The sequence below is a fragment of the Taudactylus pleione genome, unplaced genomic scaffold, assembly GCF_031769625.1.
Source record: "Taudactylus pleione unplaced genomic scaffold, aTauple2 ptg000473l, whole genome shotgun sequence".
Taxonomy (NCBI): Eukaryota; Metazoa; Chordata; class Amphibia; order Anura; family Myobatrachidae; genus Taudactylus; species Taudactylus pleione.
This window is the reverse complement of record NW_028284875.1, coordinates 4,300,744-4,324,926: the sequence shown is the minus strand read 5'-3', so window position 1 is coordinate 4,324,926 and position 24,183 is coordinate 4,300,744. Positions and strand designations below refer to the sequence as shown.

Genomic DNA, 24,183 nt, shown 5'->3' with positions numbered 1-24,183 from the left:
TGTGCATTTGTGTTATTGCCCAGTTTTATGTATCCATAGGTGTATATTGCAATGAATTCATGCCACTGTTGTACAGTTCAATATTATCAAAATTGTAAAATAATTCCTGTTTATTTATCTTAAATAATATTTGCTATAGATATATGTAACTTTAATGTTGCATAGGGAAAATATACACTATAATACCAAAAAATGCAGTATCTTTAAATAAAAATAAGTTAAATCTCACTTGTGCTCTATATTTAAAGGTAAACATTGTTTTTTTGGTCTGAAGCACCTAAATTGTCAGTAAAGTCAGTGTCCAAAGAAATATAAAAAGCAGAAAATTACCCTTTTGATGACATGGATGAAAGGACTTCAAGAAACCCATCAGCAATTGCAATAGAAATTGTTATTTTGTAGCCACTCTGATATTAAGTTGCAATTAAAACTTAATAGGTATGTTTTGGTATATATGGATTTTCTGCAATACCATTAAGACAGTCACCTGAATTGAAAAAAAGCATAACTTCTAGAATGAGAATGAGCAACAAAGGAACATGCATCCTAGATGGGACTTGAAGCCACTGTCCCAGGTGATAGTAAACTTTTCAGGAAACTAATCCACAATGTCATTAGGATAAATGTCTGCTTTTAGATACTGGGCCATAATTTTGCAAGCTGAACAGTTCAGGATTGATAAGCAGATAAAAGTTTCTGGTGGAGCCATTTGTGCAGTATGAAGCAAGAATGAAAGGAACATCTCCAAAATTATTTTAAAGAAATAAAGCCTATCACCCCAGATGGGACTTGAACCCACAATCCCTGGCTTAGGAGGCCAGTGCCTTATCCATTAGGCCACTGGGGCTTAGTAACATCTTTGAGTGAAACTGAATTTTTCATTAGTATAATCATTAATTGTTGCGATATAGGAAAGCCGTTTATTTGTGTTCTTTGTTTTACAAATCCCAGCACAGACTGATTGCGCCACATGAGCACATGGTCAAAGCGCATTATTTTTAGTTGAGTGATTTTAGCATCGAGTTGACTAAGTAAATTAACTTGGTTTATTCATTTTAAATTAGTTACTTTTTAAATCCACTAAACTACTGCACCCAATAATAAAGTACCTAATAAAAGTAATATTCTAATCATAAGGTAATCAATTATATTGTGCATTTGTGTTATTGCCCAGTTTTATGTATCCATAGGTGTATATTGCAATGAATTCATGCCATTGTTGTACAGTTCAATATTATCAAAATTGTAAAATAATTCCTGTTTATTTATCTTAAATAATATTTGCTATAGATATATGTAACTTTATTGTTGCATAGGGAAAATATACACTATAATACCAAAAAATGCAGTATCTTTAAATAAAAATAAGTTAAATCTCACTTGTGCTCTATATTTAAAGGTAAACATTGTTTTTTTGGTCTGAAGCACCTAAATTGTCAGTAAAGTCAGTGTCCAAAGAAATATAAAAAGCAGAAAATTACCCTTTTGATGACATGGATGAAAGGACTTCAAGAAACCCATCAGCAATTGCAATAGAAATTGTTATTTTGTAGCCACTCTGATATTAAATTGCAATTAAAACTTAATAGGTATGTTTTGGTATATATGGATTTTCTGCAATACCATTAAGACAGTCACCTGAATTGAAAAAAAGCATAACTTCTAGAATGAGAATGAGCAACAAAGGAACATGCATCCTAGATGGGACTTGAAGCCACTGTCCCAGGTGATAGTAAACTTTTCAGGAAACTAATCGTTTATTTGTGTTCTTTGCTTTACAAATACCAGCATAAAATGTGATTGTACTATCCAGACCTAATAGTGTGGACCCTCATGTTACATTGCAGCAAAACAGATTGATGCAACTCTTTTACCAATAAAGAGGTAGTCTTTTGCATTCCATTTTGTTGACTAACTAAAGTAATGTTTACACTGCATATGAACCAAAGCAGCTGTGTGTACTGGTACTTAAAAACAGTCATGTTTGTGTTTTTTTTCTGCCTTCATATCAGGATGTTCAGGAAGCAGATGATAATCATTAACTGATGACATTAGAAAAAAAATTATATTTGCTCCAGGTGAGGCTTGAACTCACAACCTCAGCATTGCTCAACAGATACTGTCTTTTAAGTTCTGCGCACAGACCGATTGCGCCACAGGAGCACATGGTCAAAGTGCATTATTTTTAGTTGAGTGATTTTAGCATCGAGTTGACTAAGTAAATTAACTTGGTTTATTCATTTTAAATTAGTTACTTTTTAAATCCACTAAACTACTGCACCCAATAATAAAGTACCTAAAAAAAGTAATATTCTAATCATAAGGTAATCAATTATATTGTGCATTTGTGTTATTGCCCAGTTTTATGTATCCATAGGTGTATATTGCAATGAATTCATGCCATTGTTGTACAGTTCAATATTATCAAAATTGTAAAATAATTCCTGTTTATTTATCTTAAATAATATTTGCTATAGATATATGTAACTTTAATGTTGCATAGGGAAAATATACACTATAATACCAAAAAATGCAGTATCTTTAAATAAAAATAAGTTAAATCTCACTTGTGCTCTATATTTAAAGGTAAACATTGTTTTTTTGGTCTGAAGCACCTAAATTGTCAGTAAAGTCAGTGTCCAAAGAAATATAAAAGGCAGAAAATTACCCTTTTGATGACATGGATGAAAGGACTTCAAGAAACCCATCAGCAATTGCAATAGAAATTGTTATTTTGTAGCCACTCTGATATTAAATTGCAATTAAAACTTAATAGGTATGTTTTGGTATATATGGATTTTCTGCAATACCATTAAGACAGTCACCTGAATTGAAAAAAAGCATAACTTCTAGAATGAGAATGAGCAACAAAGGAACATGCATCCTAGATGGGACTTGAAGCCACTGTCCCAGGTGATAGTAAACTTTTCAGGAAACTAATCCACAATGTCATTAGGATAAATGTCTGCTTTTAGATACTGGGCCATAATTTTGCAAGCTGAACAGTTCCGGATTGATAAGCAGATAAAAGTTTCTGGTGGAGCCATTTGTGCAGTATGAAGCAAGAATGAAAGGAACATCTCCAAAATTATTTTAAAGAAATAAAGCCTATCACCCCAGATGGGACTTGAACCCACAATCCCTGGCTTAGGAGGCCAGTGCCTTATCCATTAGGCCACTGGGGCTTAGTAACATCTTTGAGTGAAACTGAATTTTTCATTAGTATAATCATTAATTGTTGCGATATAGGAAAGCCGTTTATTTGTGTTCTTTGTTTTACAAATCCCAGCACAGACCGATTGCGCCACATGAGCACATGGTCAAAGCGCATTATTTTTAGTTGAGTGATTTTAGCATCGAGTTGACTAAGTAAATTAACTTGGTTTATTCATTTTAAATTAGTTACTTTTTAAATCCACTAAACTACTGCACCCAATAATAAAGTACCTAATAAAAGTAATATTCTAATCATAAGGTAATCAATTATATTGTGCATTTGTGTTATTGCCCAGTTTTATGTATCCATAGGTGTATATTGCAATGAATTCATGCCATTGTTGTACAGTTCAATATTATCAAAATTGTAAAATAATTCCTGTTTATTTATCTTAAATAATATTTGCTATAGATATATGTAACTTTATTGTTGCATAGGGAAAATATACACTATAATACCAAAAAATGCAGTATCTTTAAATAAAAATAAGTTAAATCTCACTTGTGCTCTATATTTAAAGGTAAACATTGTTTTTTTGGTCTGAAGCACCTAAATTGTCAGTAAAGTCAGTGTCCAAAGAAATATAAAAAGCAGAAAATTACCCTTTTGATGACATGGATGAAAGGACTTCAAGAAACCCATCAGCAATTGCAATAGAAATTGTTATTTTGTAGCCACTCTGATATTAAATTGCAATTAAAACTTAATAGGTATGTTTTGGTATATATGGATTTTCTGCAATACCATTAAGACAGTCACCTGAATTGAAAAAAAGCATAACTTCTAGAATGAGAATGAGCAACAAAGGAACATGCATCCTAGATGGGACTTGAAGCCACTGTCCCAGGTGATAGTAAACTTTTCAGGAAACTAATCGTTTATTTGTGTTCTTTGCTTTACAAATACCAGCATAAAATGTGATTGTACTATCCAGACCTAATAGTGTGGACCCTCATGTTACATTGCAGCAAAACAGATTGATGCAACTCTTTTACCAATAAAGAGGTAGTCTTTTGCATTCCATTTTGTTGACTAACTAAAGTAATGTTTACACTGCATATGAACCAAAGCAGCTGTGTGTACTGGTACTTAAAAACAGTCATGTTTGTGTTTTTTTTCTGCCTTCATATCAGGATGTTCAGGAAGCAGATGATAATCATTAACTGATGACATTAGAAAAAAAATTATATTTGCTCCAGGTGAGGCTTGAACTCACAACCTCAGCATTGCTCAACAGATACTGTCTTTTAAGTTCTGCGCACAGACCGATTGCGCCACAGGAGCACATGGTCAAAGTGCATTATTTTTAGTTGAGTGATTTTAGCATCGAGTTGACTAAGTAAATTAACTTGGTTTATTCATTTTAAATTAGTTACTTTTTAAATCCACTAAACTACTGCACCCAATAATAAAGTACCTAATAAAAGTAATATTCTAATCATAAGGTAATCAATTATATTGTGCATTTGTGTTATTGCCCAGTTTTATGTATCCATAGGTGTATATTGCAATGAATTCATGCCATTGTTGTACAGTTCAATATTATCAAAATTGTAAAATAATTCCTGTTTATTTATCTTAAATAATATTTGCTATAGATATATGTAACTTTATTGTTGCATAGGGAAAATATACACTATAATACCAAAAAATGCAGTATCTTTAAATAAAAATAAGTTAAATCTCACTTGTGCTCTATATTTAAAGGTAAACATTGTTTTTTTGGTCTGAAGCACCTAAATTGTCAGTAAAGTCAGTGTCCAAAGAAATATAAAAAGCAGAAAATTACCCTTTTGATGACATGGATGAAAGGACTTCAAGAAACCCATCAGCAATTGCAATAGAAATTGTTATTTTGTAGCCACTCTGATATTAAATTGCAATTAAAACTTAATAGGTATGTTTTGGTATATATGGATTTTCTGCAATACCATTAAGACAGTCACCTGAATTGAAAAAAAGCATAACTTCTAGAATGAGAATGAGCAACAAAGGAACATGCATCCTAGATGGGACTTGAAGCCACTGTCCCAGGTGATAGTAAACTTTTCAGGAAACTAATCGTTTATTTGTGTTCTTTGCTTTACAAATACCAGCATAAAATGTGATTGTACTATCCAGACCTAATAGTGTGGACCCTCATGTTACATTGCAGCAAAACAGATTGATGCAACTCTTTTACCAATAAAGAGGTAGTCTTTTGCATTCCATTTTGTTGACTAACTAAAGTAATGTTTACACTGCATATGAACCAAAGCAGCTGTGTGTACTGGTACTTAAAAACAGTCATGTTTGTGTTTTTTTTCTGCCTTCATATCAGGATGTTCAGGAAGCAGATGATAATCATTAACTGATGACATTAGAAAAAAAATTATATTTGCTCCAGGTGAGGCTTGAACTCACAACCTCAGCATTGCTCAACAGATACTGTCTTTTAAGTTCTGCGCACAGACCGATTGCGCCACAGGAGCACATGGTCAAAGTGCATTATTTTTAGTTGAGTGATTTTAGCATCGAGTTGACTAAGTAAATTAACTTGGTTTATTCATTTTAAATTAGTTACTTTTTAAATCCACTAAACTACTGCACCCAATAATAAAGTACCTAAAAAAAGTAATATTCTAATCATAAGGTAATCAATTATATTGTGCATTTGTGTTATTGCCCAGTTTTATGTATCCATAGGTGTATATTGCAATGAATTCATGCCATTGTTGTACAGTTCAATATTATCAAAATTGTAAAATAATTCCTGTTTATTTATCTTAAATAATATTTGCTATAGATATATGTAACTTTAATGTTGCATAGGGAAAATATACACTATAATACCAAAAAATGCAGTATCTTTAAATAAAAATAAGTTAAATCTCACTTGTGCTCTATATTTAAAGGTAAACATTGTTTTTTTGGTCTGAAGCACCTAAATTGTCAGTAAAGTCAGTGTCCAAAGAAATATAAAAGGCAGAAAATTACCCTTTTGATGACATGGATGAAAGGACTTCAAGAAACCCATCAGCAATTGCAATAGAAATTGTTATTTTGTAGCCACTCTGATATTAAATTGCAATTAAAACTTAATAGGTATGTTTTGGTATATATGGATTTTCTGCAATACCATTAAGACAGTCACCTGAATTGAAAAAAAGCATAACTTCTAGAATGAGAATGAGCAACAAAGGAACATGCATCCTAGATGGGACTTGAAGCCACTGTCCCAGGTGATAGTAAACTTTTCAGGAAACTAATCGTTTATTTGTGTTCTTTGCTTTACAAATACCAGCATAAAATGTGATTGTACTATCCAGACCTAATAGTGTGGACCCTCATGTTACATTGCAGCAAAACAGATTGATGCAACTCTTTTACCAATAAAGAGGTAGTCTTTTGCATTCCATTTTGTTGACTAACTAAAGTAATGTTTACACTGCATATGAACCAAAGCAGCTGTGTGTACTGGTACTTAAAAACAGTCATGTTTGTGTTTTTTTTCTGCCTTCATATCAGGATGTTCAGGAAGCAGATGATAATCATTAACTGATGACATTAGAAAAAAAATTACATTTGCTCCAGGTGAGGCTTGAACTCACAACCTCAGCATTGCTCAACAGATACTGTCTTTTAAGTTCTGCGCACAGACCGATTGCGCCACAGGAGCACATGGTCAAAGTGCATTATTTTTAGTTGAGTGATTTTAGCATCGAGTTGACTAAGTAAATTAACTTGGTTTATTCATTTTAAATTAGTTACTTTTTAAATCCACTAAACTACTGCACCCAATAATAAAGTACCTAAAAAAAGTAATATTCTAATCATAAGGTAATCAATTATATTGTGCATTTGTGTTATTGCCCAGTTTTATGTATCCATAGGTGTATATTGCAATGAATTCATGCCATTGTTGTACAGTTCAATATTATCAAAATTGTAAAATAATTCCTGTTTATTTATCTTAAATAATATTTGCTATAGATATATGTAACTTTAATGTTGCATAGGGAAAATATACACTATAATACCAAAAAATGCAGTATCTTTAAATAAAAATAAGTTAAATCTCACTTGTGCTCTATATTTAAAGGTAAACATTGTTTTTTTGGTCTGAAGCACCTAAATTGTCAGTAAAGTCAGTGTCCAAAGAAATATAAAAAGCAGAAAATTACCCTTTTGATGACATGGATGAAAGGACTTCAAGAAACCCATCAGCAATTGCAATAGAAATTGTTATTTTGTAGCCACTCTGATATTAAATTGCAATTAAAACTTAATAGGTATGTTTTGGTATATATGGATTTTCTGCAATACCATTAAGACAGTCACCTGAATTGAAAAAAAGCATAACTTCTAGAATGAGAATGAGCAACAAAGGAACATGCATCCTAGATGGGACTTGAAGCCACTGTCCCAGGTGATAGTAAACTTTTTAGGAAACTAATCGTTTATTTGTGTTCTTTGCTTTACAAATACCAGCATGAAATGTGATTGTACTATCCAGACCTAATAGTGTGGACCCTCATGTTACATTGCAGCAAAACAGATTGATGCAACTCTTTTACCAATAAAGAGGTAGTCTTTTGCATTCCATTTTGTTGACTAACTAAAGTAATGTTTACACTGCATATGAACCAAAGCAGCTGTGTGTACTGGTACTTAAAAACAGTCATGTTTGTGTTTTTTCTCTGCCTTCATATCAGAATGTTCAGGAAGCAGATGATAATCATTAACTGATGACATTAGAAAAAAAATTACATTTGCTCCAGGTGAGGCTTGAACTCACAACCTCAACATTGCTCAACAGATACTGTCTTTTAAGTTCTGCGCACAGACCGATTGCGCCACAGGAGCACATGGTCAAAGTGCATTATTTTTAGTTGAGTGATTTTAGCATCGAGTTGACTAAGTAAATTAACTTGGTTTATTCATTTTAAATTAGTTACTTTTTAAATCCACTAAACTACTGCACCCAATAATAAAGTACCTAAAAAAAGTAATATTCTAATCATAAGGTAATCAGTTATATTGTGCATTTGTGTTATTGCCCAGTTTTATGTATCCATAGGTGTATATTGCAATGAATTCATGCCATTGTTGTACAGTTCAATATTATCAAAATTGTAAAATAATTCCTGTTTATTTATCTTAAATAATATTTGCTATAGATATATGTAACTTTAATGTTGCATAGGTAAAATATACACTATAATACCAAAAAATGCAGTATCTTTAAATAAAAATAAGTTAAATCTCACTTGTGCTCTATATTTAAAGGTAAACATTGTTTTTTTGGTCTGAAGCACCTAAATTGTCAGTAAAGTCAGTGTCCAAAGAAATATAAAAAGCAGAAAATTACCCTTTTGATGACATGGATGAAAGGACTTCAAGAAACCCATCAGCAATTGCAATAGAAATTGTTATTTTGTAGCCACTCTGATATTAAATTGCAATTAAAACTTAATAGGTATGTTTTGGTATATATGGATTTTCTGCAATACCATTAAGACAGTCACCTGAATTGAAAAAAAGCATAACTTCTAGAATGAGAATGAGCAACTAAGGAACATGCATCCTAGATGGGACTTGAAGCCACTGTCCCAGGTGATAGTAAACTTTTCAGGAAACTAATCCACAATGTCATTAGGATAAATGTCTGCTTTTAGATACTGGGCCATAATTTTGCAAGCTGAACAGTTCCGGATTGATAAGCAGATAAAAGTTTCTGGTGGAGCCATTTGTACAGTATGAAGCAAGAATGAAAGGAACATCTCCAAAATTATTTTAATGAAATAAAGCCTATCATCCCAGATGGGACTTGAACCCACAATGCCTGGCTTAGGAGGCCAGTGCCTTATCCATTAGGCCACTGGGGCTTAGTAACATCTTGAGTGAAACTGATTTTTTCATTAGTATAATCATTAATTGTTGCAATATAGGAAAGCCATTTATTTGTGTTCTTTGCTTTACAAATCCCAGCATGAAATGTGATTGTACTATCCAGACCTAATAGTGTGGACCCTCATGTTACATTGCAGCAAAACAGATTGATGCATCTCTTTTACCAATAAAGAGGTAGTCTTTTGCATTCCATTTTGTTGACTAACTAAAGTAATTTTTACAGTGCATATGAACCAAAGCAGCTGTGTGTACTGGTACTTAAAAACAGTCATGTTTGTGTTTTTTTTCTGCCTTCATATCAGGATGTTCAGGAAGCAGATGATAATCATTAACTGATGAAATTAGAAAAAAAATTACATTTGCTTCAGGTGAGGCTTGAATTCACAACCTCAGGATTGCTCAACAGATACTGTCTTATAAGTACCGCGCACAGACCGATTGCGCCACAGGAGCACATGGACAAAGCACTTTATTTTTAGTTGAGGGATTTTAGCATCGAGTTGACTAAGTAAATTAACTTGGTTTATTAATTTTAAATTAGTTACTTTTTAAATCCACTAAACTACTGCACCCAATACTAAAGTACCTAATAAAAGTAATATTCTAATCATAAGGTAATCAATTATATTGTGCATTTGTGTTATTGCCCAGTTTTATGTATCCATAGGTGTATATTGCAATGAATTCATGCCATTATTGTACAGTACAATATTATCAAAATTGTAAAATAATTCCTGTTTATTTATCTTAAATAATATTTGCTATAGATATATGTAACTTTAATGTTGAATAGGGAAAATATACACTATAATACCAAAAAATGCAGTATCTTTAAATAAAAATAAGTTAAATCTCACTTGTGCTCTATATTTAAAGGTAAACATTGTTTTTTTGGTCTGAAGCACCTAAATTGTCAGTAAAGTCAGTGTCCAAAGAAATATAAAAGGCAGAAAATTACCCTTTTGATGACATGGATGAAAGGACTTCAAGAAACCCATCAGCAATTGCAATAGAAATTGTTATTTTGTAGCCACTCTGATATTAAATTGCAATTAAAACTTAATAGGTATGTTTTGGTATATATGGATTTTCTGCAATACCATTAAGACAGTCACCTGAATTGAAAAAAAGCATAACTTCTAGAATGAGAATGAGCAACAAAGGAACATACATCCTAGATGGGACTTGAAGCCACTGTCCCAGGTGATAGTAAACTTTTCAGGAAACTAATCCACAATGTCATTAGGATAAATGTCTGCTTTTAGATACTGGGCCATAATTTTGCAAGCTGAACAGTTCCGGATTGATAAGCAGATAAAAGTTTCTGGTGGAGCCATTTGTGCAGTATGAAGCAAGAATGAAAGGAACATCTCCAAAATTATTTTAAAGAAATAAAGCCTATCATCCCAGATGGGACTTGAACCCACAATGCCTGGCTTAGGAGGCCAGTACCTTATCCATTAGGCCACTGGGGCTTAGTAACATCTTGAGTGAAACTGATTTTTTCATTAGTATAATCATTAATTGTTGCAATATAGGAAAGCCATTTATTTGTGTTCTTTGCTTTACAAATCCCAGCATGAAATGTGATTGTACTATCCAGACCTAATAGTGTGGACCCTCATGTTACATTGCAGCAAAACAGATTGATGCAACTCTTTTACCAATAAAGAGGTAGTCTTTTGCATTCCATTTTGTTGACTAACTAAAGTAATGTTTACACTGCATATGAACCAAAGCAGCTGTGTGTACTGGTACTTAAAAACAGTCATGTTTGTGTTTTTTTTCTGCCTTCATATCAGGATGTTCAGGAAGCAGATGATAATCATTAACTGATGACATTAGAAAAAAAATTACATTTGCTCCAGGTGAGGCTTGAACTCACAACCTCACAGATACTGTCTTTTAAGTTCTGCACACAGACCGATTGCGCCACAGGAGCACATGGTCAAAGTGCATTATTTTTAGTTGAGTGATTTTAGCATCGAGTTGACTAAGTAAATTAACTTGGTTTATTCATTTTAAATTAGTTACTTTTTAAATCCACTAAACTACTGCACCCAATAATAAAGTACCTAAAAAAAGTAATATTCTAATCATAAGGTAATCAATTATATTGTGCATTTGTGTTATTGCCCAGTTTTATGTATCCATAGGTGTATATTGCAATGAATTCATGCCATTGTTGTACAGTTCAATATTATCAAAATTGTAAAATAATTCCTGTTTATTTATCTTAAATAATATTTGCTATAGATATATGTAACTTTAATGTTGCATAGGGAAAATATACACTATAATACCAAAAAATGCAGTATCTTTAAATAAAAATAAGTTAAATCTCACTTGTGCTCTATATTTAAAGGTAAACATTGTTTTTTTGGTCTGAAGCACCTAAATTGTCAGTAAAGTCAGTGTCCAAAGAAACATAAAAAGCAGAAAATTACCCTTTTGATGACATGGATGAAAGGACTTCAAGAAACCCATCAGCAATTGCAATAGAAATTGTTATTTTGTAGCCACTCTGATATTAAATTGCAATTAAAACTTAATAGGTATGTTTTGGTATATATGGATTTTCTGCAATACCATTAAGACAGTCACCTGAATTGAAAAAAAGCATAACTTCTAGAATGAGAATGAGCAACAAAGGAACATGCATCCTAGATGGGACTTGAAGCCACTGTCCCAGGTGATAGTAAACTTTTCAGGAAACTAATCGTTTATTTGTGTTCTTTGCTTTACAAATACCAGCATGAAATGTGATTGTACTATCCAGACCTAATAGTGTGGACCCTCATGTTACATTGCAGCAAAACAGATTGATGCAACTCTTTTACCAATAAAGAGGTAGTCTTTTGCATTCCATTTTGTTGACTAACTAAAGTAATGTTTACACTGCATATGAACCAAAGCAGCTGTGTGTACTGGTACTTAAAAACAGTCATGTTTGTGTTTTTTTTCTGCCTTCATATCAGGATGTTCAGGAAGCAGATGATAATCATTAACTGATGACATTAGAAAAAAAATTACATTTGCTCCAGGTGAGGCTTGAACTCACAACCTCAGCATTGCTCAACAGATACTGTCTTTTAAGTTCTGCGCACAGACCGATTGCGCCACAGGAGCACATGGTCAAAGTGCATTATTTTTAGTTGAGTGATTTTAGCATCGAGTTGACTAAGTAAATTAACTTGGTTTATTCATTTTAAATTAGTTGCTTTTTAAATCCACTAAACTACTGCACCCAATAATAAAGTACCTAAAAAAAGTAATATTCTAATCATAAGGTAATCAATTATATTGTGCATTTGTGTTATTGCCCAGTTTTATGTATCCATAGGTGTATATTGCAATGAATTCATGCCATTGTTGTACAGTTCAATATTATCAAAATTGTAAAATAATTCCTGTTTATTTATCTTAAATAATATTTGCTATAGATATATGTAACTTTAATGTTGCATAGGGAAAATATACACTATAATACCAAAAAATGCAGTATCTTTAAATAAAAATAAGTTAAATCTCACTTGTGCTCTATATTTAAAGGTAAACATTGTTTTTTTGGTCTGAAGCACCTAAATTGTCAGTAAAGTCAGTGTCCAAAGAAATATAAAAAGCAGAAAATTACCCTTTTGATGACATGGATGAAAGGACTTCAAGAAACCCATCAGCAATTGCAATAGAAATTGTTATTTTGTAGCCACTCTGATATTAAATTGCAATTAAAACTTTATAGGTATGTTTTGGTATATATGGATTTTCTGCAATACCATTAAGACAGTCACCTGAATTGAAAAAAAGCATAACTTCTAGAATGAGAATGAGCAACAAAGGAACATGCATCCTAGATGGGACTTGAAGCCACTGTCCCAGGTGATAGTAAACTTTTCAGGAAACTAATCCACAATGTCATTAGGATAAATGTCTGCTTTTAGATACTGGGCCATAATTTTGCAAGCTGAACAGTTCCTTATTGATAAGCAGATAAAAGTTTCTGGTGGAGCCATTTGTGCAGTATGAAGCAAGAATGAAAGGAACATCTCCAAAATTATTTTAAAGAAATAAAGCCTATCATCCCAGATGGGACTTGAACCCACAATGCCTGGCTTAGGAGGCCAGTACCTTATCCATTAGGCCACTGGGGCTTAGTAACATCTTGAGTGAAACTGATTTTTTCATTAGTATAATCATTAATTGTTGCAATATAGGAAAGCCATTTATTTGTGTTCTTTGCTTTACAAATCCCAGCATGAAATGTGATTGTACTATCCAGACCTAATAGTGTGGACCCTCATGTTACATTGCAGCAAAACAGATTGATGCAACTCTTTTACCAATAAAGAGGTAGTCTTTTGCATTCCATTTTGTTGACTAACTAAAGTAATGTTTACACTGCATATGAACCAAAGCAGCTGTGTGTACTGGTACTTAAAAACAGTCATGTTTGTGTTTTTTTTCTGCCTTCATATCAGGATGTTCAGGAAGCAGATGATAATCATTAACTGATGACATTAGAAAAAAACTTACATTTGCTCCAGGTGAGGCTTGAACTCACAATCTCACAGATAATGTCTTTTAAGTTCTGCACACAGACCGATTGCGCCACAGGAGCACATGGTCAAAGTGCATTATTTTTAGTTGAGTGATTTTAGCATCGAGTTGACTAAGTAAATTAACTTGGTTTATTCATTTTAAATTAGTTACTTTTTAAATCCACTAAACTACTGCACCCAATAATAAAGTACCTAAAAAAAGTAATATTCTAATCATAAGGTAATCAATTATATTGTGCATTTGTGTTATTGCCCAGTTTTATGTATCCATAGGTGTATATTGCAATGAATTCATGCCATTGTTGTACAGTTCAATATTATCAAAATTGTAAAATAATTCCTGTTTATTTATCTTAAATAATATTTGCTATAGATATATGTAACTTTAATGTTGCATAGGGAAAATATACACTATAATACCAAAAAATGCAGTATCTTTAAATAAAAATAAGTTAAATCTCACTTGTGCTCTATATTTAAAGGTAAACATTGTTTTTTTGGTCTGAAGCACCTAAATTGTCAGTAAAGTCAGTGTCCAAAGAAATATAAAAAGCAGAAAATTACCCTTTTGATGACATGGATGAAAGGACTTCAAGAAACCCATCAGCAATTGCAATAGAAATTGTTATTTTGTAGCCACTCTGATATTAAATTGCAATTAAAACTTAATAGGTATGTTTTGGTATATATGGATTTTCTGCAATACCATTAAGACAGTCACCTGAATTGAAAAAAAGCATAACTTCTAGAATGAGAATGAGCAACAAAGGAACATGCATCCTAGATGGGACTTGAAGCCACTGTCCCAGGTGATAGTAAACTTTTCAGGAAACTAATCGTTTATTTGTGTTCTTTGCTTTACAAATACCAGCATGAAATGTGATTGTACTATCCAGACCTAATAGTGTGGACCCTCATGTTACATTGCAGCAAAACAGATTGATGCAACTCTTTTACCAATAAAGAGGTAGTCTTTTGCATTCCATTTTGTTGACTAACTAAAGTAATGTTTACACTGCATATGAACCAAAGCAGCTGTGTGTACTGGTACTTAAAAACAGTCATGTTTGTGTTTTTTCTCTGCCTTCATATCAGAATGTTCAGGAAGCAGATGATAATCATTAACTGATGACATTAGAAAAAAAATTACATTTGCTCCAGGTGAGGCTTGAACTCACAACCTCAACATTGCTCAACAGATACTGTCTTTTAAGTTCTGCGCACAGACCGATTGCGCCACAGGAGCACATGGTCAAAGTGCATTATTTTTAGTTGAGTGATTTTAGCATCGAGTTGACTAAGTAAATTAACTTGGTTTATTCATTTTAAATTAGTTACTTTTTAAATCCACTAAACTACTGCACCCAATAATAAAGTACCTAAAAAAAGTAATATTCTAATCATAAGGTAATCAATTATATTGTGCATTTGTGTTATTGCCCAGTTTTATGTATCCATAGGTGTATATTGCAATGAATTCATGCCATTGTTGTACAGTTCAATATTATCAAAATTGTAAAATAATTCCTGTTTATTTATCTTAAATAATATTTGCTATAGATATATGTAACTTTAATGTTGCATAGGGAAAATATACACTATAATACCAAAAAATGCAGTATCTTTAAATAAAAATAAGTTAAATCTCACTTGTGCTCTATATTTAAAGGTAAACATTGTTTTTTTGGTCTGAAGCACCTAAATTGTCAGTAAAGTCAGTGTCCAAAGAAATATAAAAAGCAGAAAATTACCCTTTTGATGACATGGATGAAAGGACTTCAAGAAACCCATCAGCAATTGCAATAGAAATTGTTATTTTGTAGCCACTCTGATATTAAATTGCAATTAAAACTTAATAGGTATGTTTTGGTATATATGGATTTTCTGCAATACAATTAAGACAGTCACCTGAATTGAAAAAAAGCATAACTTCTAGAATGAGAATGAGCAACTAAGGAACATGCATCCTAGATGGGACTTGAAGCCACTGTCCCAGGTGATAGTAAACTTTTCAGGAAACTAATCCACAATGTCATTAGGATAAATGTCTGCTTTTAGATACTGGGCCATAATTTTGCAAGCTGAACAGTTCCGGATTGATAAGCAGATAAAAGTTTCTGGTGGAGCCATTTGTACAGTATGAAGCAAGAATGAAAGGAACATCTCCAAAATTATTTTAATGAAATAAAGCCTATCATCCCAGATGGGACTTGAACCCACAATGCCTGGCTTAGGAGGCCAGTGCCTTATCCATTAGGCCACTGGGGCTTAGTAACATCTTGAGTGAAACTGATTTTTTCATTAGTATAATCATTAATTGTTGCAATATAGGAAAGCCATTTATTTGTGTTCTTTGCTTTACAAATCCCAGCATGAAATGTGATTGTACTATCCAGACCTAATAGTGTGGACCCTCATGTTACATTGCAGCAAAACAGATTGATGCATCTCTTTTACCAATAAAGAGGTAGTCTTTTGCATTCCATTTTGTTGACTAACTAAAGTAATTTTTACAGTGCATATGAACCAAAGCAGCTGTGTGTACTGGTACTTAAAAACAGTCATGTTTGTGTTTTTTTTCTGCCTTCATATCAGGATGTTCAGGAAGCAGATGATAATCATTAACTGATGAAATTAGAAAAAAAATTACATTTGCTTCAGGTGAGGCTTGAATTCACAACCTCAGGATTGCTCAACAGATACTGTCTTATAAGTACCGCGCACAGACCGATTGCGCCACAGGAGCACATGGACAAAGCACTTTATTTTTAGTTGAGGGATTTTAGCATCGAGTTGACTAAGTAAATTAACTTGGTTTATTAATTTTAAATTAGTTACTTTTTAAATCCACTAAACTACTGCACCCAATACTAAAGTACCTAATAAAAGTAATATTCTAATCATAAGGTAATCAATTATATTGTGCATTTGTGTTATTGCCCAGTTTTATGTATCCATAGGTGTATATTGCAATGAATTCATGCCATTATTGTACAGTACAATATTATCAAAATTGTAAAATAATTCCTGTTTATTTATCTTAAATAATATTTGCTATAGATATATGTAACTTTAATTTTGAATAGGGAAAATATACACTATAATACCAAAAAATGCAGTATCTTTAAATAAAAATAAGTTAAATCTCACTTGTGCTCTATATTTAAAGGTAAACATTGTTTTTTTGGTCTGAAGCACCTAAATTGTCAGTAAAGTCAGTGTCCAAAGAAATATAAAAGGCAGAAAATTACCCTTTTGATGACATGGATGAAAGGACTTCAAGAAACCCATCAGCAATTGCAATAGAAATTGTTATTTTGTAGCCACTCTGATATTAAATTGCAATTAAAACTTAATAGGTATGTTTTGGTATATATGGATTTTCTGCAATACCATTAAGACAGTCACCTGAATTGAAAAAAAGCATAACTTCTAGAATGAGAATGAGCAACAAAGGAACATGCATCCTAGATGGGACTTGAAGCCACTGTCCCAGGTGATAGTAAACTTTTCAGGAAACTAATCCACAATGTCATTAGGATAAATGTCTGCTTTTAGATACTGGGCCATAATTTTGCAAGCTGAACAGTTCCGGATTGATAAGCAGATAAAAGTTTCTGGTGGAGCCATTTGTGCAGTATGAAGCAAGAATGAAAGGAACATCTCCAAAATTATTTTAAAGAAATAAAGCCTATCACCCCTGATGGGACTTGAACCCACAACCCCTGGCTTAGGAGGCCAGTGCCTTATCCATTAGGCCACTGGTGCTTAGTAACATCATTGAGTGAAACTGAATTTTTCATTAGTATAATCATTAATTGTTGCGATATAGGAAAGCCGTTTATTTGTGTTCTTTGCTTTACAAATCCCAGCATGAAATGTGATTGTACTATCCAGACCTAATAGTGTGGACCCTCATGTTACATTGTAGCAAAACAGATTGATGCAACTCTTTTACCAATAAAGAGGTAGTCTTTTGCATTCCATTTTGTTGACTAACTAAAGTAATGTTTACACTGCATATGAACCAAAGCAGCTGTGTGTACTGGTACTTAAAAACAGTCATGTTTGTGTTTTTTTTCTGCCTTCATATCAGGATGTTCAGGAAGCAGATGATAATCATTAACTGATGACATTAGAAAAAAAATTACATTTGCTCCAGGTGAGGCTTGAACTCACAACCTCAGCATTGCTCAACAGATACTGTCTTTTAAGTTCTGCGCACAGACCGATTGCGCCACAGGAGCATATGGTCAAAGCGCATTATTTTTAGATGAGTGATTTTAGCATCGAGTTGACTAAGTAAATTAACTTGGTTTATTAATTTTAAATTAGTTACTTTTTAAATCCACTAAACTACTGCACCCAATACTAAAGTACCTAACAAAAGTAATATTCTAATCATAAGGTAATCAATTATATTGTGCATTTGTGTTATTGCCCAGTTTTATGTATCCATAGGTGTATATTGCAATGAATTCATGCCACTGTTGTACAGTACAATATTATCAAAATTGTAAAATAATTCCTGTTTATTTATCTTAAATATTATTTGCTATAGATATATGTAACTTTAATGTTGCATAGGGAAAATATACACTCTAATACCAAAAAATGCAGTATCTTTAAATAAAAATAAGTTAAATCTCACTTGTGCTCTATATTTAAAGGTAAACATTGTTTTTTTGGTCTGAAGCACCTAAATTGTCAGTAAAGTCTGTGTCCAAAGAAATATAAAAGGCAGAAAATTACACTTTTGATGACATGGATGAAAGGACTTCAAGAAACCCATCAGCAATTGCAATAGAAATTGTTATTTTGTAGCCACTCTGACATTAAATTGCAATTAAAACTTAATAGGTATGTTATGGTATATATGGATTTTCTGCAATACCATTAAGACAGTCACCTGAATTGAAAAAAATCATAACTTCTAGAATGAGAATGAGCAACAAAGGAACATGCATCCTAGATGGGACTTGAAGCCACTGTCCCAGGTGATAGTAAACTTTTCAGAAAACTAATCCACAATGTCATTAGGATAAATGTCTGCTTTTAGATACTGGGCCATAATTTTGCAAGCTGAACAGTTCCGGATTGATAAGCAGATAAAAGTTTCTGGTGGAGCCATTTGTGCAGTATGAAGCAAGAATGAAAGGAACATCTCCAAAATTATTTTAATGAAATAAAGCCTATCACCCCAGATGGGACTTGAACCCACAATCCCTGGTTAGGAGGCCAGTGCCTTATCCATTAGGCCACTGGGGATTAGTAACATCTTTGAGTGAAACTGATTTTTTCATTAGTATAATCATTAATTGTTGCGATATAGGAAAGCCGTTTATTTGTGTTCTTTGCTTTACAAATCCCAGCATGAAATGTGATTGTACTATCCAGACCTAATAGTGTGGACCCTCATGTTACATTGTAGCAAAACAGATTGATGCAACTCTTTTACCAATAAAGAGGTAGTCTTTTGCATTCCATTTTGTTGACTAACTAAAGTAATGTTTACACTGCATATGAACCAAAGCAGCTGTGTGTACTGGTACTTAAAAACAGTCATGTTTGTGTTTTTTTTCTGCCTTCATATCAGGATGTTCAGGAAGCAGATGATAATCATTAACTGATGACATTAGAAAAAAAATTACATTTGCTCCAGGTGAGGCTTGAACTCACAACCTCAGGATTGCTCAATAGATACTGTCTTTTAAGTTCTGCGCACAGACCGATTGCGCCACATGAGCACATGGTCAAAGCGCATTATTTTTAGTTGAGTGATTTTAGCATCGAGTTGACTAAGTAAATTAACTTGGTTTATTCATTTTAAATTAGTTACTTTTTAAATCCACTAAACTACTGCACCCAATAATAAAGTACCTAAAAAAAGTAATATTCTAATCATAAGGTAATCAATTATATTGTGCATTTGTGTTATTGCCCAGTTTTATGTATCCATAGGTGTATATTGCAATGAATTCATGCCATTGTTGTACAGTTCAATATTATCAAAATTGTAAAATAATTCCTGTTTATTTATCTTAAATAATATTTGCTATAGATATATGTAACTTTAATGTTGCATAGGGAAAATATACACTATAATACCAAAAAATGCAGTATCTTTAAATAAAAATAAGTTAAATCTCACTTGTGCTCTATATTTAAAGGTAAACATTGTTTTTTTGGTCTGAAGCACCTAAATTTTCAGTAAAGTCAGTGTCCAAAGAAATATAAAAGGCAGAAAATTACCCTTTTGATGACATGGATGAAAGGACTTCAAGAAACCCATCAGCAATTGCAATAGAAATTGTTATTTTGTAGCCACTCTGATATTAAATTGCAATTAAAACTTAATAGGTATGTTTTGGTATATATGGATTTTCTGCAATACCATTAAGACAGTCACCTGAATTGAAAAAAAACATAACTTCTAGAATGAGAATGAGCAACAAAGGAACATGCATCCTAGATGGGACTTGAAGCCACTGTCCCAGGTGATAGTAAACTTTTCAGAAAACTAATCCACAATGTCATTAGGATAAATGTCTGCTTTTAGATACTGGGCCATAATTTTGCAAGCTGAACAGTTCCGGAGTGATAAGCAGATAAAAGTTTCTGGTGGAGCCATTTGTGCAGTATGAAGCAAGAATGAAAGGAACATTTCCAAAATTATTTTAAAGAAATAAAGCCTATCACCCCAGATGGGACTTGAACCTACAATCCCTGGCTTAGGAGGCCAGTGCCTTATCCATTAGGCCACTGGGGCTTAGTAACATCTTTGAGTGAAACTGAATTTTTCATTAGTATAATCATTAATTGTTGCGATATAGGAAAGCCGTTTATTTGTGTTCTTTGTTTTACAAATCCCAGCATGAAATGTGATTGTACTATCCAGACCTAATAGTGTGGACCCTCATGTTACATTGTAGCAAAACAGATTGATGCAACTCTTTTACCAATAAAGAGGTAGTCTTTTGCATTCCATTTTGTTGACTAACTAAAGTAATGTTTACACTGCATATGAACCAAAGCAGCTGTGTGTACTGGTACTTAAAAACAGTCATGTTTGTGTTTTTTTTCTGCCTTCATATCAGGATGTTCAGGAAGCAGATGATAATCATTAACTGATGACATTAGAAAAAAAATTACATTTGCTCCAGGTGAGGCTTGAACTCACAACCTCAGGATTGCTCAATAGATACTGTCTTTTAAGTTCTGCGCACAGACCGATTGCGCCACATGAGCACATGGTCAAAGCGCATTATTTTTAGTTGAGTGATTTTAGCATCGAGTTGACTAAGTAAATTAACTTGGTTTATTCATTTTAAATTAGTTACTTTTTAAATACACTAAACTACTGCACTCAATAATAAAGTACCTAATAAAAGTAATATTCTAATCATAAGGTAATCAATTATATTGTGCATTTGTGTTATTGCCCAGTTTTATGTATCCATAGGTGTATATTGCAATGAATTCATGCCATTGTTGTACAGTTCAATATTATCAAAATTGTAAAATAATTCCTGTTTATTTATCTTAAATAATATTTGCTATAGATATATGTAACTTTAATGTTGCATAGGGAAAATATACACTATAATACCAAAAAATGCAGTATCTTTAAATAAAAATAAGTTAAATCTCACTTGTGCTCTATATTTAAAGGTAAACATTGTTTTTTTGGTCTGAAGCACCTAAATTGTCAGTAAAGTCAGTGTCCAAAGAAATATAAAAAGCAGAAAATTACCCTTTTGATGACATGGATGAAAGGACTTCAAGAAACCCATCAGCAATTGCAATAGAAATTGTTATTTTGTAGCCACTCTGATATTAAATTGCAATTAAAACTTAATAGGTATGTTTTGGTATATATGGATTTTCTGCAATACCATTAAGACAGTCACCTGAATTGAAAAAAAACATAACTTCTAGAATGAGAATGAGCAACAAAGGAACATGCATCCTAGATGGGACTTGAAGCCACTGTCCCAGGTGATAGTAAACTTTTCAGAAAACTAATCCACAATGTCATTAGGATAAATGTCTGCTTTTAGATACTGGGCCATAATTTTGCAAGCTGAACAGTTCCGGAGTGATAAGCAGATAAAAGTTTCTGGTGGAGCCATTTGTGCAGTATGAAGCAAGAATGAAAGGAACATTTCCAAAATTATTTTAAAGAAATAAAGCCTATCATCCCAGATGGGACTTGAACCCACAATGCCTGGCTTAGGAGGCCAGTACCTTATCCATTAGGCCACTGGGGCTTAGTAACATCTTGAGTGAAACTGATTTTTTCATTAGTATAATCATTAATTGTTGCAATATAGGAAAGCCATTTATTTGTGTTCTTTGCTTTACAAATCCCAGCATGAAATGTGATTGTACTATCCAGACCTAATAGTGTGGACCCTCATGTTACATTGCAGCAAAACAGATTGATGCATCTCTTTTACCAATAAAGAGGTAGTCTTTTGCATTCCATTTTGTTGACTAACTAAAGTAATTTTTACAGTGCATATGAACCAAAGCAGCTGTGTGTACTGGTACTTAAAAACAGTCATGTTTGTGTTTTTTTTCTGCCTTCATATCAGGATGTTCAGGAAGCAGATGATAATCATTAACTGATGAAATTAGAAAAAAAATTACATTTGCTTCAGGTGAGGCTTGAATTCACAACCTCAGCATTGCTCAACAGATACTGTCTTTTAAGTTCTGCGCACAGACCGATTGCGCCACAGGAGCACATGGTCAAAGTGCATTATTTTTAGTTGAGTGATTTTAGCATCGAGTTGACTAAGTAAATTAACTTGGTTTATTCATTTTAAATTAGTTACTTTTTAAATCCACTAAACTACTGCACCCAATAATAAAGTACCTAAAAAAAGTAATATTCTAATCATAAGGTAATCAATTATATTGTGCATTTGTGTTATTGCCCAGTTTTATGTATCCATAGGTGTATATTGCAATGAATTCATGCCATTGTTGTACAGTTCAATATTATCAAAATTGTAAAATAATTCCTGTTTATTTATCTTAAATAATATTTGCTATAGATATATGTAACTTTAATGTTGCATAGGGAAAATATACACTATAATACCAAAAAATGCAGTATCTTTAAATAAAAATAAGTTAAATCTCACTTGTGCTCTATATTTAAAGGTAAACATTGTTTTTTTGGTCTGAAGCACCTAAATTGTCAGTAAAGTCAGTGTCCAAAGAAATATAAAAAGCAGAAAATTACCCTTTTGATGACATGGATGAAAGGACTTCAAGAAACCCATCAGCAATTGCAATAGAAATTGTTATTTTGTAGCCACTCTGATATTAAATTGCAATTAAAACTTAATAGGTATGTTTTGGTATATATGGATTTTCTGCAATACCATTAAGACAGTCACCTGAATTGAAAAAAAGCATAACTTCTAGAATGAGAATGAGCAACAAAGGAACATGCATCCTAGATGGGACTTGAAGCCACTGTCCCAGGTGATAGTAAACTTTTCAGGAAACTAATCCACAATGTCATTAGGATAAATGTCTGCTTTTAGATACTGGGCCATAATTTTGCAAGCTGAACAGTTCCGGATTGATAAGCAGATAAAAGTTTCTGGTGGAGCCATTTGTGCAGTATGAAGCAAGAATGAAAGGAACATCTCCAAAATTATTTTAAAGAAATAAAGCCTATCACCCCAGATGGGACTTGAACCCACAACCCCTGGCTTAGGAGGCCAGTGCCTTATCCATTAGGCCACTGGGGCTTAGTAACATCTTTGAGTGAAACTGAATTTTTCATTAGTATAATCATTAATTGTTGCGATATAGGAAAGCCGTTTATTTGTGTTCTTTGCTTTACAAATCCCAGCATGAAATGTGATTGTACTATCCAGACCTAATAGTGTGGACCCTCATGTTACATTGTAGCAAAACAGATTGATGCAACTCTTTTACCAATAAATAGGTAGTCTTTTGCATTCCATTTTGTTGACTAACTAAAGTAATGTTTACACTGCATATGAACCAAAGCAGCTGTGTGTACTGGTACTTAAAAACAGTCATGTTTGTGTTTTTTTTCTGCCTTCATATCAGGATGTTCAGGAAGCAGATGATAATCATTAACTGATGACATTAGAAAAAAAATTACATTTGCTCCAGGTGAGGCTTGAACTCACAACCTCAGCATTGCTCAACAGATACTGTCTTTTAAGTTCTGCGCACAGACCGATTGCGCCACAGGAGCACATGGTCAAAGCGCATTATTTTTAGTTGAGTGATTTTAGCATCGAGTTGACTAAGTAAATTAACTTGGTTTATTAATTTTAAATTAGTTACTTTTTAAATCCACTAAACTACTGCACCCAATACTAAAGTACCTAATAAAAGTAATATTCTAATCATAAGGTAATCAATTATATTGTGCATTTGTGTTATTGCCCAGTTTTATGTATCCATAGGTGTATATTGCAATGAATTCATGCCATTATTGTACAGTACAATATTATCAAA

The 24,183-nt window shown here is 32.7% G+C and overlaps 10 non-coding genes across 10 annotated transcripts; all 10 read right to left on the bottom strand.

Moving 5' to 3' along the window:
- Positions 1–774: 774 nt before the first annotated feature.
- TRNAR-CCU (transfer RNA arginine (anticodon CCU)) lies at positions 775–847 on the bottom strand. The gene has a single exon. It is a non-coding gene; the product is annotated as a tRNA-Arg (tRNA).
- A 2,265-nt stretch (positions 848–3,112) lies between these two features.
- Positions 3,113–3,185, bottom strand: TRNAR-CCU (transfer RNA arginine (anticodon CCU)). The gene has a single exon. It is a non-coding gene; the product is annotated as a tRNA-Arg (tRNA).
- Positions 3,186–9,011: 5,826 nt separating this feature from the next.
- On the bottom strand, positions 9,012–9,084 carry TRNAR-CCU (transfer RNA arginine (anticodon CCU)). Its single transcript has one exon. It is a non-coding gene; the product is annotated as a tRNA-Arg (tRNA).
- A 1,427-nt stretch (positions 9,085–10,511) lies between these two features.
- Positions 10,512–10,584, bottom strand: TRNAR-CCU (transfer RNA arginine (anticodon CCU)). Its single transcript has one exon. It is a non-coding gene; the product is annotated as a tRNA-Arg (tRNA).
- A 2,603-nt stretch (positions 10,585–13,187) lies between these two features.
- TRNAR-CCU (transfer RNA arginine (anticodon CCU)) lies at positions 13,188–13,260 on the bottom strand. The gene has a single exon. It is a non-coding gene; the product is annotated as a tRNA-Arg (tRNA).
- A 2,603-nt stretch (positions 13,261–15,863) lies between these two features.
- Positions 15,864–15,936, bottom strand: TRNAR-CCU (transfer RNA arginine (anticodon CCU)). Its single transcript has one exon. It is a non-coding gene; the product is annotated as a tRNA-Arg (tRNA).
- A 1,427-nt stretch (positions 15,937–17,363) lies between these two features.
- TRNAR-CCU (transfer RNA arginine (anticodon CCU)) lies at positions 17,364–17,434 on the bottom strand. Its single transcript has one exon. It is a non-coding gene; the product is annotated as a tRNA-Arg (tRNA).
- A 2,930-nt stretch (positions 17,435–20,364) lies between these two features.
- TRNAR-CCU (transfer RNA arginine (anticodon CCU)) lies at positions 20,365–20,437 on the bottom strand. The gene has a single exon. It is a non-coding gene; the product is annotated as a tRNA-Arg (tRNA).
- Positions 20,438–21,865: 1,428 nt separating this feature from the next.
- On the bottom strand, positions 21,866–21,938 carry TRNAR-CCU (transfer RNA arginine (anticodon CCU)). Its single transcript has one exon. It is a non-coding gene; the product is annotated as a tRNA-Arg (tRNA).
- A 1,427-nt stretch (positions 21,939–23,365) lies between these two features.
- Positions 23,366–23,438, bottom strand: TRNAR-CCU (transfer RNA arginine (anticodon CCU)). The gene has a single exon. It is a non-coding gene; the product is annotated as a tRNA-Arg (tRNA).
- Between the last annotated feature and the right edge of the window lie 745 nt (positions 23,439–24,183).